Source organism: Aedes aegypti, chromosome 2, assembly GCF_002204515.2.
Source record: "Aedes aegypti strain LVP_AGWG chromosome 2, AaegL5.0 Primary Assembly, whole genome shotgun sequence".
Classification (NCBI taxonomy): domain Eukaryota; kingdom Metazoa; phylum Arthropoda; class Insecta; order Diptera; family Culicidae; genus Aedes; species Aedes aegypti.
In genome coordinates this window covers 205,140,228-205,152,917 of record NC_035108.1, presented here as the reverse complement: position 1 = coordinate 205,152,917, position 12,690 = coordinate 205,140,228, and the positions used below count along the sequence as shown (strand labels likewise).

The 12,690-nt window shown below is 40.9% G+C and overlaps 1 long non-coding RNA gene across 1 annotated transcript; it reads right to left on the bottom strand.

Moving 5' to 3' along the window:
- Nucleotides 1-5,103: 5,103 nt before the first annotated feature.
- On the bottom strand, nt 5,104-5,704 carry LOC110675509. The gene is made up of 3 exons (XR_002499558.1): nt 5,553-5,704; nt 5,419-5,491; nt 5,104-5,360 (listed from the first exon to the last, which is right to left on the bottom strand). It is a non-coding gene; the product is annotated as an uncharacterized LOC110675509 (long non-coding RNA).
- Between the last annotated feature and the right edge of the window lie 6,986 nt (nt 5,705-12,690).

Below are 12,690 nucleotides of genomic sequence, written 5' to 3'. Positions count from 1 at the left end.
TCCTATGTTGCCTAAAAGTTTAGAATAAAACAGATAGTTTTTAGAAGGAAAAAACACTTTGAAATTTATGGTTACATTTTTTTTTTCAAAAATACCAATCTTCGAAAATATATTTTCTAATTTTTTTTTAATTAACTATACATCAATCATTTATGTATTTTGGAGAAATATTTAAACCTGGAATTATTTTTCAAGACCTGGAAAAACCTGGAAATATCAGGGAATTTCATTTCTGTAAACGAGTAGACACCCTGCTATTTAACCAAAATGGTCCCTAAAATCACTGTTTTAACTTTGTCCTTGTGAATGAAACCTGGTGCAAAATACTAGAGGCTCCAGAAAAGCCTTCAGAGACTTATGCGTTTTTTTTTCTCCAGGAATTCCGTTTCAGAGTTCGTGTGGGAAAGCGCTAGGAGTTTTTTTTAGAAATTTCTTTTAGAATACTTGCAGCAGCTCCTCAAGCTCCTTCTTCCAGAAATATCGGTAGAGATTTCTTCCAAAAATACCTTTACAGACTTTTTAAGGAATAAATTGAGAAAATTATCCAGCATTCGCTCCGGGAAACATTTTCAGAGAAGTTCATGTTTTTTCTGTTTGTTTTTTCAAGGGGGAAATCTGCAAACAGATCCCCTGAGAGAGTAACTCAGGGAATGCGGGGATGACGCACCAACGACGACCCCCTAAGACCAGCCTATGCACTGTATTCTAAAAAAATTGCTCAAGTGGTGTCTGTACAGTGAATCGACATTACCCTTGGCCTCAGACCCTTATCTCCCCGGAACCACCTTACGGTATTTCTTCGGGGAGGGGCCTGTGCATACAGCACAACACGTGTAGCAGAAGTAGCCTAGGCAAACTGCTTCTCCTAGCCGACTTAAACAATGTTACAAGGGACCAGCCTCGGCAGGGCTGATCCTCTGCAGCCAACTCTTGGTCGGCACGCCATAGACAGCGCCTAACATAATGTGAGTGACAGCCGTAGTTACTTCATTCCAGCACTCGGCGTCCACACAACGGGAGCAATCGAACACGACATGCTCCGCTGGTTCCTCCAAACCAGCACAATTGGGGCACGCAGGAGATTCTGAGTGCCCGAACCTAAGCAGGGACTGCCTATACAGGGTGTCTACTACCTGGAAAAACCTGGAATTATCAGGGAATTTTATTCAACCTGGAAAAAAACCTGGAATTCTCAGGAAATTTCGATCACAATCAGGGAAATTATTTTGAAGCAGTAATTCATGATAGAATATGTTCACGACAAAGGATTTTTGCGTTATAACCCAGAGCTATCATTAATTGCCAGGAAACTATCTTCATTCGAAAAAAATTCGGCTGCGCCGCTCTCCAAAAACTACATGAGCTGTTCAGTGAGAATTCTTTCGAGTATGAAATTTCATCAGCTTATCGAAACATGATTGATGTTTTTAATGTATCTAAATTTATTCGGTAAAGGATTAACATACCTAGGGCTGGTAGCAGGTTTCGTTTTATATACCATTTTTTGCAAGTCTCTAAAAAGTCCCTATTTTTGATAAAAGGTGTCTGAAGTCTCTATTTCAACCAAAATAGTATCTAAAGTCTCTTTTCTTTCCTTATCTTGCTTGCAGATAACTGAGATGCAAAATTTCTTCTCGTATTTCTCGAGAACAGCCTCAGGAAATATCCTTGTGGTTTCTCCAGAGATTTTATTATGAGTTCTTCAAGAAATTGCTTCAGCATTTTTTTCATAGGATGCTTACAGGAGTTCCTCCATAATTTGCTTCAGGAAATCCTTGAACATTTCAACGTTATTACTTCTAGAAATTTTTCTCACGCAGTACTTTGAACAAAGACTATCTTAGGACTTCCTCCAGATATTTTTTCACACAACTATCCAATCGAATTCTACAGTCGTTAATCAAAGAGATATCCAAAGTTTCCCACAGAATTTCTCCCAAGAAAACTTGACAAGAATTTCAACGCCATTTCATATACGGTTATTCCAAAGAATAGATCCAAAAGCTCCTCGAGGGGTTATTCGAGTCAATATATTGAGTGTTTCATTATTAAGTTTCTTCAGAGTTTTTTTTTTCTAGGAATTTTTCCAGCATTTCATCCAAGGATCACTGGAGTTCATCCAAACATTTTTCAATGAATTTCTCAAAAAATTCCCATGGAATATTGAAAAGTTCTTTTAAGGTTCCACACAATTTAACATCACAGCAATTTTTTCTATGAAATCCTTCGACTGTAGGAATGATTATTCCTACACAATTTTCTAGTAATTTCGTCCTGTGTTCCAGGAGATCCTGCGCAATATCCTGCGAGATATTATGATTTTTCTTTTTTTTATTATCGTAGCAATAATCTTGGAAATCTTCTAAAAGTTCTTCAAGAGTAAGTCTTCCTGAAAATCCTCTTTAATCAAGGGTGGCCTAAGAAATTACATAAGTAACTGTAACAGAAGATACCCATAAATTTACGTCAAGGATTTTTTTTTAATTTCTCAGCTTTCTTGGAAATTACATTCAAATTTCCTTGGTGAAAACTCCTGGAAGAATGCTTGAGAAAAAGGTTTTGAAAACTTCCTTGAGAAATATCTTAGAATTAATAGAAGGATTTCCGAGAAGAAATCCTAGGAGCAATCCTGAAGGTATCCTCAGAGAAATTTGTAGTCAAAATCTTATAAAAATTCTAAAGAACAATTTTGTAGAAAAACCTGAGAAATCCTTGAAGGCATCTGGAGAAGTTTCTAGTTGAATATTACAACATGTTTTAAACGGGAGTCTTGGAGGATGTTCTAGAAAAAACTAATTGGAGAATCACCGGATAAAATCCTAAGGGTTTTTTCACAAAAAATATCTGAAATAATATGTGAAGGAAATTTTGATCAAAGCCTTGTGGTATTTTTTGTGATAATGTATGGAAGAATCTTGGTTCTATTTTGAGATATAAAAAACAATTTTTTTGGAGGAATTCTTTAGGAAATTTTTTGGAGAGTGAATGTTTTAAATATAGATATATCCCTTTCGTAATGTCGTTGTAATACATCAATGTCCTTTACTGGCATATACCAGATGTGCTGGTATGTCGTCGTAATGTCGCAAAAAAAATATTTGAAAAAAAAAGTTTTAAAAATATTTTTAGAGAAATGTCTGGTCTGATTAAACTATTTTGTCCTGGTTCCTGTTAGGTTTCGGTTTTTGATTACTGTTTTGTCTCTTTTCGGTCTCTTTTTGGTTACTTTTTAATCTCTTTTTTCCTGGAAAGAGGTTTCTAAATTTCATATTTTCAAGAAACTTGTTCCGGGAATTAACTTTTGCGTGGTCTGGACAGCGATTTCTTCGGTTTTACGAAAAGACAAAACACGAACGCGTTTAATCGGTACAGCGTTTTTTTTTATAACTGAACAAAGATACAAAGTTTGTTTATTTTTCAGGTAATGCAAAAGAGAAACTTACACGGAAAGAAATGTGGACTGTATTTCAAACTTTACTCTTTCAAAACTCATTTATTTTTTAAATTATTGGAAAATATTTAACATCAGAATTTTTTTTTTCGAAAAGTAAACTGAAACTTGAACAACAATCAATTCGAAATTTCGTAACAATCATGACTAATTTAGAACTTTTTCGAATGAAATGCAAACATTTATAATTTAATCATATTACCACAGTCAAATGTTATACGGTCGAACGCGATTACCCAAGGGCTTGATAATTCGTGTTTCTATCATAAAAAAATGGATCCGGGATCCAAAAGTTTTACGAATTATTTGTGTTAATTTAGATTGTAGATATATTGCCACATATCCAAATAAAGTTTAATTTAGCGCCCATGAAGCTGTCTAAGTTATCCAAACGACCGATGGAAATAAATGGTACATAATCTGTACAAAAAATACTTTCAAGAAGACACATCAGGTATCAGGTATCAGATGGCCGGCTCCAAAGGCACGTTCCCCCCATGCACTTGAAAGTTCCGTTCATTAATTTGTTTTAGACATATAAAATTACAGTATTTCTTGAACCTGGAATTATTTTTATAAAACCGGGAAAAACTTGGAAATATCAGGGAATTTCATTTTGCTAAACGAGTAGACACCCTGGATAAGAAACAGCCGATGCTGATGGGCGCCTAGTTGAACCGTGTGTCAAATCTGGATTCTGACAAATGTTGACCGGTACCGCCGGACGCAGGTGGTCTAAGCTCCCATCCTTGAATGAGAAGGTACGACCGATGGTAAGCTGGTCCATGTGTGTCGATAAACGAACAGGGTCAAGGGCAGCATCGGGCTGTTGTAATAACGGTTGGTATTGAGTCGAATTTCGCTGTGGTTCGAAGGGGATTGAATTCCGAGGGCCATCCTTCAGATTATTGCTTTTCACCCAGTCGCGTACTCGATTCAGGCTAGATGTAACGCTCGATGTATACGATGAACCATCCTCGCTAGCCATCTCTTGTAGAAGGGCGTACTTCTTGTCGAGATATTCACGTTCGAGTTTACGTTCTTCGTCTAGTTTTTCCATCTGCAGTTTCAGGAGCGTTTTTGATGACCTCTTAGATGAAATTGACTTCACGGCGCTAGGTACCTTGGGTATACACTTCCTTGATGCTACGTCGCTGATTGATTCGTTGTCTGCATGCACTGACTTGAGTGCCTCCTGACGTGTACAACTGGTTGCACCTTTTCGTTGGAGATTCTTACTTGAGGTAGATTCTTCTCGCTGTATCCATTTCGCTGACACGCATTTTGGGCAACTCCAGCTTTGGTTCTCCACCTCCTCAGTTACTCCAACACAGGTGAAATGGTGCCACTTGCTGCACTCATCACATTGCACCATTCCTCCGGAATCTGGACCATAGCAGGATTTGCATGAACGTCCAGGTACAGTCTTGTCTGCTATCGACCGATCTGAATCTGCTTCGGTCGTGACCACCACTCTGGGACCATGTTTTCCCAGGACCTCATTTGTTTCACCACGACTAGATCTGGATTTTGATGTCTTGCTCTTCTTTCCACCTTTTCCACCGTTTTCCGACTCACCACGATTCGACATAACTGAGGTTGAATTTCGATAAACGAGAATTATAAGATGTTGGCGTTAAGCCAACGGAACGAGAGGGATAATTTCCGCGATTATAATCTCCGCAAGTTAAACACGAGAACTGGGCGTAATTCAGCGGACGATTATAATTCTCCTATTGAAAAAGGTTTCAAGTACATGGTTTTAGTTTTGGCGTTGCGCACAGATTTAGAATTGTACAAATTTCATGTAAATCGTTGCCTGTACATATGTAAATAGTATATAGTTTAAGACTTACGTTTAGTCCCTTACGTAGCTTCGTCTGTGTTCAGTGTTGTCGTTGGTCGAATTCTAATAATTTTATGATAAGTTTTAGATTTTGATTTAGAGGAATTCAATTTCTGCCTACCGTGATTTTACAATTTTAGGGCATGAATTTAAGGTTAAGAATAGAACTAGCGATACAGCTTTACAGCAAGTACCTATTTCAAGTGAAAATTCATTAATTTTAAGTTGAAATATAGTTTGATTGGTATACCATACCTTACTAAGAAGTTAATCTAATTTTAAGCAATATTGATAGTTTCATCTAATCTATATGTAATTTGAGCTGTCTAACAGCGTGCACTTCGTAAATATGTTTATCGTCTTTTTTTAGTTGTCGATCTGTTCTTCGTCTTACTGTTCAACATTCATACCTGTCGTCAGAACTGTCAGTTCGTTACCTGTGTCTGGTCGTATCTGTCTCTGTAGAAGTGGCGCAAGGTTGATGAAAGATGCGCGCTGGCAGCAAGGTTGCCAACAACGTCCTCACTGGGACAGAGCGTGCCGCTCTGCTTAGTGTTCTTATATGCACTTCCACAGTTATTAACTGAGAGCTCTCTTTTTTTATGTCTTTATTAACGAGATTTTTAGCCCTGGGCTAGTTCATCTCGGGACCAACGGCTTTACTTCCCTTCCGGAGGAACTCGTCACTATAGGTTTAACACCATAAGTGACTATCTCGGGGATGGGATTCGATCCCAGGTCCTCGGCGAGAGAAGCGTGAGCTCTAACTGCTACGCCAGGGCCATCCCCCAAGAGCTCTCTTTGCCAAAGTTGCCATTTTCGCATTAGTATATGTATTCCTTAACGTTTAATATTAATCGTTCTCGTTTATGTGCGTGCGGTAGACATAGAACCAGTATCGATCAAATCCCTCAAAATTGGTTTTGATTTCGACGCAATCACCGTTTTTATCATCTTGCAATGGAGAAAGACATGAGCTGCAAGAAATGTTCTGTGTGTATTAACAGTCATGTTGATCTATGGACCTATGCACGGGTTCACTACTATTTGAAGTTTGAGCGGTGCGGTGTTATTTATGTGACCAAACGTCAAATTAGTGAACTCATGCATTGGTCCATACACTGTATGTGAAGGTGATGCGCAAAACTGTTCATGAAGCCAGGATGCTTAGCAACGCTGAATGAATGCAATCAACATCATCGAAGCAACCCTTATCTAAAATTGTAAAAAAAATCATTATTCTTAAATAAAACCTAGAACATTACAGACGTTTTCTCTTCAATTCCCGAACCTGAAATCAATGAAAACATCATATGGATGTGTGATGTATGCATGGGTGCGTTCCGAAGATTGAGAGACGGTATCCCTTCTAATCGTAACTCAACATCTGCTGTTGTTGCTTAAAGTCGCGTCACAATTTATATGGCATAGACGCAATAATATCTCGGATGTGATCCAACGGACATTCGTTGATAGCATTGATGCCCATTTTTTCAAATAATTAATCTATTCGAAGTGGACATTAATACTATTGGCGACTATCAGTTTGCATATTGCTAACCAGAATGATCCGTAGCCACTCTTATAATTAGCTAGCTTATATACGACTTATTATATTATCCATCCCGGGATTTGACCTTTTTTTCAAATGTATTTATTAATAGGGGAAGCTGTTCCAATTCGGACCCTGTTCTAATTCGGACTCAGGGTTGGGAAAAAATCTGAAATTCACTCTACAGTAGACAAACAAAGCCAATCACAGTCAGCGAAGCCAGTGAAACTCACGCCCATCGCTGCTGTAGACAAGAAGCCTTGAAAATTGCAAAACACCCGTTGCTAAGGGCAACCCAAAACTACTGTAGAAAAATGTTCTATTTCCCGCTGCATTTCTCGCATTTAGAGCCTTCAATGACACACTACTGATTTAGAGAAATTCATGTACCCAATATAGGCTACTTGATGAGATTCACGATTTTAAACTACTGTAGTGAGAGAGCCACGTGATTTTCGCGAAATTCAATCCTACTACTATTATCATTCCCAGCACTGTTCGGACCATCAAGCATTTCTCAATGGACCTATGCACGGGTTCACTATTTGACGTTTTAGCGGTGCCGTGTTATCTAGGTGACCATGGAATGGTTCAAACGTCAAATTAGTGAACACGTGCATTGGTTCATACTGGCGCTATTGTAAAGATCGTGTGTACCGTTTTTCTACCCACCGTCTGTTAATGATTTCGTAACATTGGTAACGCCTACCGTACAAATCAAATGGAGCTGTCACTATTCCGTACGGAAAAATGTGCCGCTCAATTATTCCGCAATGGACCAATGCACGGGTTCACTAATTTGACGTTTGAGCGGTGCCGAATTCACTCGTTGCCTTGGTCACGTAAATAACACGGCACCGCTCAAACGTCAAATAGTGAACCCGAGCATAGGTCCATTGTGACACTTCGCTCATTCTCGATCAGCTGTCAAAATTACTTTGGTAATAAGCAACAAATTGTACTTTACCGCTCTACTTAGGATGTGGATACCAGGCTTTAGGTAGAAGACAGGTGTTGCGGGAGGCGTTGGATAGTGCACCGACTCTTACAGCCGAAAACACATATAAATGGTTTTGATAAGCTAAAAAGCTAAAACATGTTTATTAGCATAATTGATCTTTACACTTAGAGTCTACTCACAATTTCGGTGACATATTGAGGCGACATACATCCATTCCACTTATCAACTACCTCCACATTAAGATTACTATTATATTTCTTCTTGCATGTCATCTTGTCTATAGCTATAGCTGAATAGAATATGTTCCTAGGGATGTTCAAAGAAAATCAAATGTTTTAAAATTTAAAGTACGCTTCTTTGCGTTACATTCCCCCCCGTAATCCCATGCGAAATGGGTTGAAGTTTTACAATTAACAATTTTAAATTTACAATACACACTCCACTAAATGCAAATACTTATCGAGTTCCAAATTTTCATGACGTGTTGAAACATACAGCTATTAACTCAACTCGAAAATAAGTATTCACTATTTTGATCCCAGTTATTTTTGGGCACCTCTACTTAACTACTAAGCTCCAATAAAGCTGCAGTAAATATCAAACAGGTACCTTCTCCGATCGTTGTGTTTCAATAGCACCATCGAATGATTGCTGAATCTGGTTAACCGGGACGTGCTCACAACACTCATTTGGTTTTGCGGAAAGATGGCATCATAAGATTGTGATAAACGTTGACCTGTAGTAGTCAACACACGGTTTTCTTGCTCACTTTTGATCCACTTTTACCGTCCCGAGTTAGCGGACTTTGGGGCAAGTGTGCCACCCCTGGTTTTTATAAAAACTACAATATATATTTTCTATTTGAGCTTAACAATATGTACCCTTATAGTTTTTTTTTATAGTAAAATAGGTTTTATTTGCTAGTCAATTTAAAGTTTTACAAAAACAGTTATGTACAATTTCAAAATTCTAGGTCCAGGTGAAAATTAAGCTGATTTACATCAATAATTCCGTTAACATTATCAACAAAACAAATGTACTTTATAAGCAATTTTAGTATCTTCACTCTTGTTGCTCTCCTAATACCGGGCAACGCCGGTCGCATCAAGTCGTCGAACGAAAGTCGTCGAACGAAAGTCGTCTCCATCCATTCATTAGCGCTGCAAGTCTCTGCTGTAGGACCGTCCAAGCCGGGCCGACACGAGCACAGTCGCAAAATTTATGCCGGAGCGTTTCAATTTGCTGTCCGCCGCAGTGTGTGTGTGTGTGTGTGTGTGATACAATCCACCTCCCACTGGCCGGCAGTGCTTTTATGGAAGAAAATTGTATGCATGTATTTAATAATACCCTTCGATATCTTTATATCTGCAGACAATTTTAGCCCAGGAGATGAAAGGTGATAGCTCTACTGAAATTCCAACGACCCATTTCAAGAATGGCAGTAAATACACACACATTCTGAGGTCATTTTCATTTACAGTAAGCCCCGCATAAAAACATCCAGATATCAAATGGATATATGCAATGTTTTTACACTTCCCGAATCGAAAATTATATTTTCGACCCTGGCACGTATTTAGTTTGAATTGGTAATAAGTGAGTAAAGTAAACAATAATAAAGAACGATTTTACCAGGATGTGAAGCAGATTTTCTCCGTCGCCGCACTGGGGTTTCCGTAAAATACTATACACTTTTTCACCGCACTCCACGCGTAAAACGTTCGATCCTGACCGCATCACCCGCCCCGCAGGAGCAAGTGTCGTAGTCAAAGGATCACACACTACTGAACCGATCCGCGAGTCACGCCACTTTTTTTTCCCTGCACTTCGCGCGTAACACGTTCGATCCTGACCGCATCACCCGCCCCCGCAGGAGCAAGCGTCGCAGTCAAAGGATCACACACTACTGCAAAACAGGGGAAAAAATTCTCCGGCAACGAAAATACGCGCGAATCCGTCAGCAAAATCAATCGGACGACGCAAAACCGAACTGTCCTGCTTGGGCTTCACAAAGCACTACCCAACAAGGCGCTCCAAAACAGGGGAAACAATTCTCCGGCAACGAAAATACGCGCGAATCCGTCAGCAAAATCAATCGGACGACGCAAAACCGAACTGTCCTGCTTGGGCTTCACAAAGCACAACCCAGCAAGGCGCTCCAAAACAGGAGAAAAAATTCTCCGGCAACGAAAATACGCGCGAATCCGTCATGCAAAATCAATCGGACGACGCAAAACCGAACTGTCCTGCTTGGGCTTCACAAAGCACTCTCAATTTGCTGTCCGCCGCAGTGCGTACAAAACTCATCATCTGCTCTTCGCATCACGAACAGCAGTTTTCGGTGCTCCCACTTCTCATTCACCAACAGGTAGAGCTTTGAGCGCTCCGCCGAGAAGAGTTTGTTGTCGCTGATGCTACGCCACACACGGGGCCAGTCGATCGTCGGATGACTTCGTTCCACCTAGAGCATATCCGTTTGGGAGACGAAATGCCGGTGGATGAGATCGGCGGAGGAGTTTTCTTGGATAAGGGGTGGAATGTGGGAATAGTTTGTCAGGATTATTTTGAGGTCAGGATGGTCTATTGAGATTACTGGGCGGGGATGATCGTGGAATAGAAAGGATTTATAGTAGGGAAGGGAATCGATCTCTTTTAAATGTCGGTTGATTGCCAACGACTTCGCCTTGAATGCTGGCAGATGGAGATTCAGTCCTCCATTCTCCTTGCTGCGAGCCAGCTGTACCATTAGGACGCGGGCGGGGATTCCTCTCCACAGGAAAGCACCCATCGTGGAGGTGACTTTTGCCGTATGCACTCCTAGCGGTGGCAATACTGATGAAACGTACCACAGCTTCGATGTGCCGAACGTGTTCAGCATGATCACCTTCTGTTGTAACGTCAGTGTACGCAAAGATTGCAGCCACTGCGTAAATTTTTCCAGCGCATTCCAATTAAGGGGGCAGGATCCGTCATCGATTTCGGAATTTTCAAAAGCAGTTTTTTCGTTCAAAGTCAAGAAAATTTACAGGAAAAAGTGTTCACTGTATTCAATTCTCCTACCACAACACGGTGAACGCATTTTCGTCGAATAATTTCCAGTTTTGAACAGAAAAACTGCTTGTGAAGTTTCGATGATGACGATGATTACGATGACGGAGCGTTGAGCGTTAAGGGTGGTCATTAATCGAATCGAGTTTGCGAAGGTAATACCCAAAATTTTGACTACATTGGCTGTTTGCAGCCATTGGGTGTTTATTAAATTAGGCTGATACAAATATTAATTTTCTTTTATGTCCGAGACCACTTGGAAGGTACGAGGGGAGGGGGATAAAAATAAATAAGGAACAAAAAAATAAAAATGAAAAAAGTTATTTTTTCGAATTTTTAATTTTTAACGATTGTTGTAAAACTTTTTCCAATCATCATCTGGATCATTATTTTACCTGGTTTTTACTCTAAAAATTAAAAAAAAACTAACTGATGTCAAAAAAATGATGAATCTTTTCAAAATTTTTGAATTTTTGAAGGGGGGGGGGGGGTGACATAAAAGAAAATTAATATTTGTATCAGCCTTACCCTCGCAAAACCCGACATCGATCGCCACAGTTTTACGCACGTTCAAACGCGCGCCGGCAACAGTCCCGAACCGGGTGAATATTTCATTCATTAATTCTATCTGCCCGGCTGACGTCACGATGACGCTGATGTCGTCGGCATATGCGACCAATAAATCATTGCCACATGCTTGCTCGAGTCTACACACCAGGGGGTGGAGGTAGAGCACGAAGAGGTGCATGGACAACGGGTCACCTTGCCGGACCGATTGTTGGATGTCGAACGGACGTGAGAGACGCCCGTTGATGAGCAGCCGAGAGGTGGATCGGCTGGCGATGCGCGAGAGAAGAGCGATGAGATCCCGATTGAAGCCGAGCGAGCACATGGTGTCGAACAGGAATGAGTGTCGAACCCGATCGAAAGCGTTCTCCAAATCGAAGCTGATAAGCTTGCCGGTACGCCGGTGGTGACGGAGACTCGCAATCCGATCTTTCAGTGCGAGAGTGGCTTGGAAGATGTTTCGCTCCGAATTAGAGCATTTTTGCCCATCGCTCAGCACGTGGTGGGCTCGCATGACGCACTCTAGCCTGGTTTTGAGAATGCACGAGAGGAGTTTGTAGTCGCTGTTGAGCAGCGAGATGGGTCGATACTATCGGGCCGTGTTGTCGCCTCCCTTCTTCTTCACCAGCACGATGATGCCCTCCACAAAAGCAGGGGGAAGGTTTCCTGCTAGTGCTTTGTTGAGCAGGAGATTGAGCTCTCGATGGATCATGTCGAAGAGACGCAAATAAAATTACCGTGGGATACCATCATTGCCGGGGGAACGCCGCGGGGCACTCGCTCGGATGGCAGAGAAGATTTCTGCAGTGGTGATCTCGTCCGTGCAGGCTTGATTGATGGGATCATTGGGTGGGATCACACGCTCGCATGTAAACCCGTCATCGTTGTTATTTTCTGCTGTGCCTTCCTCCGTGTAGAGACGTGAGAAGAAGTTTAGCAGATTTGCTTCGATCGCTGCTGGCTCAGCAACGGTCTCATTCTCCTCCGTTTGCAACTGGGTAATGACGGTCCTTCTCCTTCGTCTCTCCCCCAATTGAAATATCGAGACGGATTCTCCCGCCACGTGCGCCTCGTTCATTCGCATAAACATGTGCGAAAAGTTACGCTGAAGCGCCAACATTTCGCCTTTCAATGTTGAGTGTAACCACCGTACTCTAGTTGCCCCCACTTTGTTCTGCTCCTATGAGCGCACTTATGTTTTGCCCCTTTTTATTTCTACTCCTTTGAGGTTCTTTCGGTCGCTATGAAAGTGACATCTGATGTAA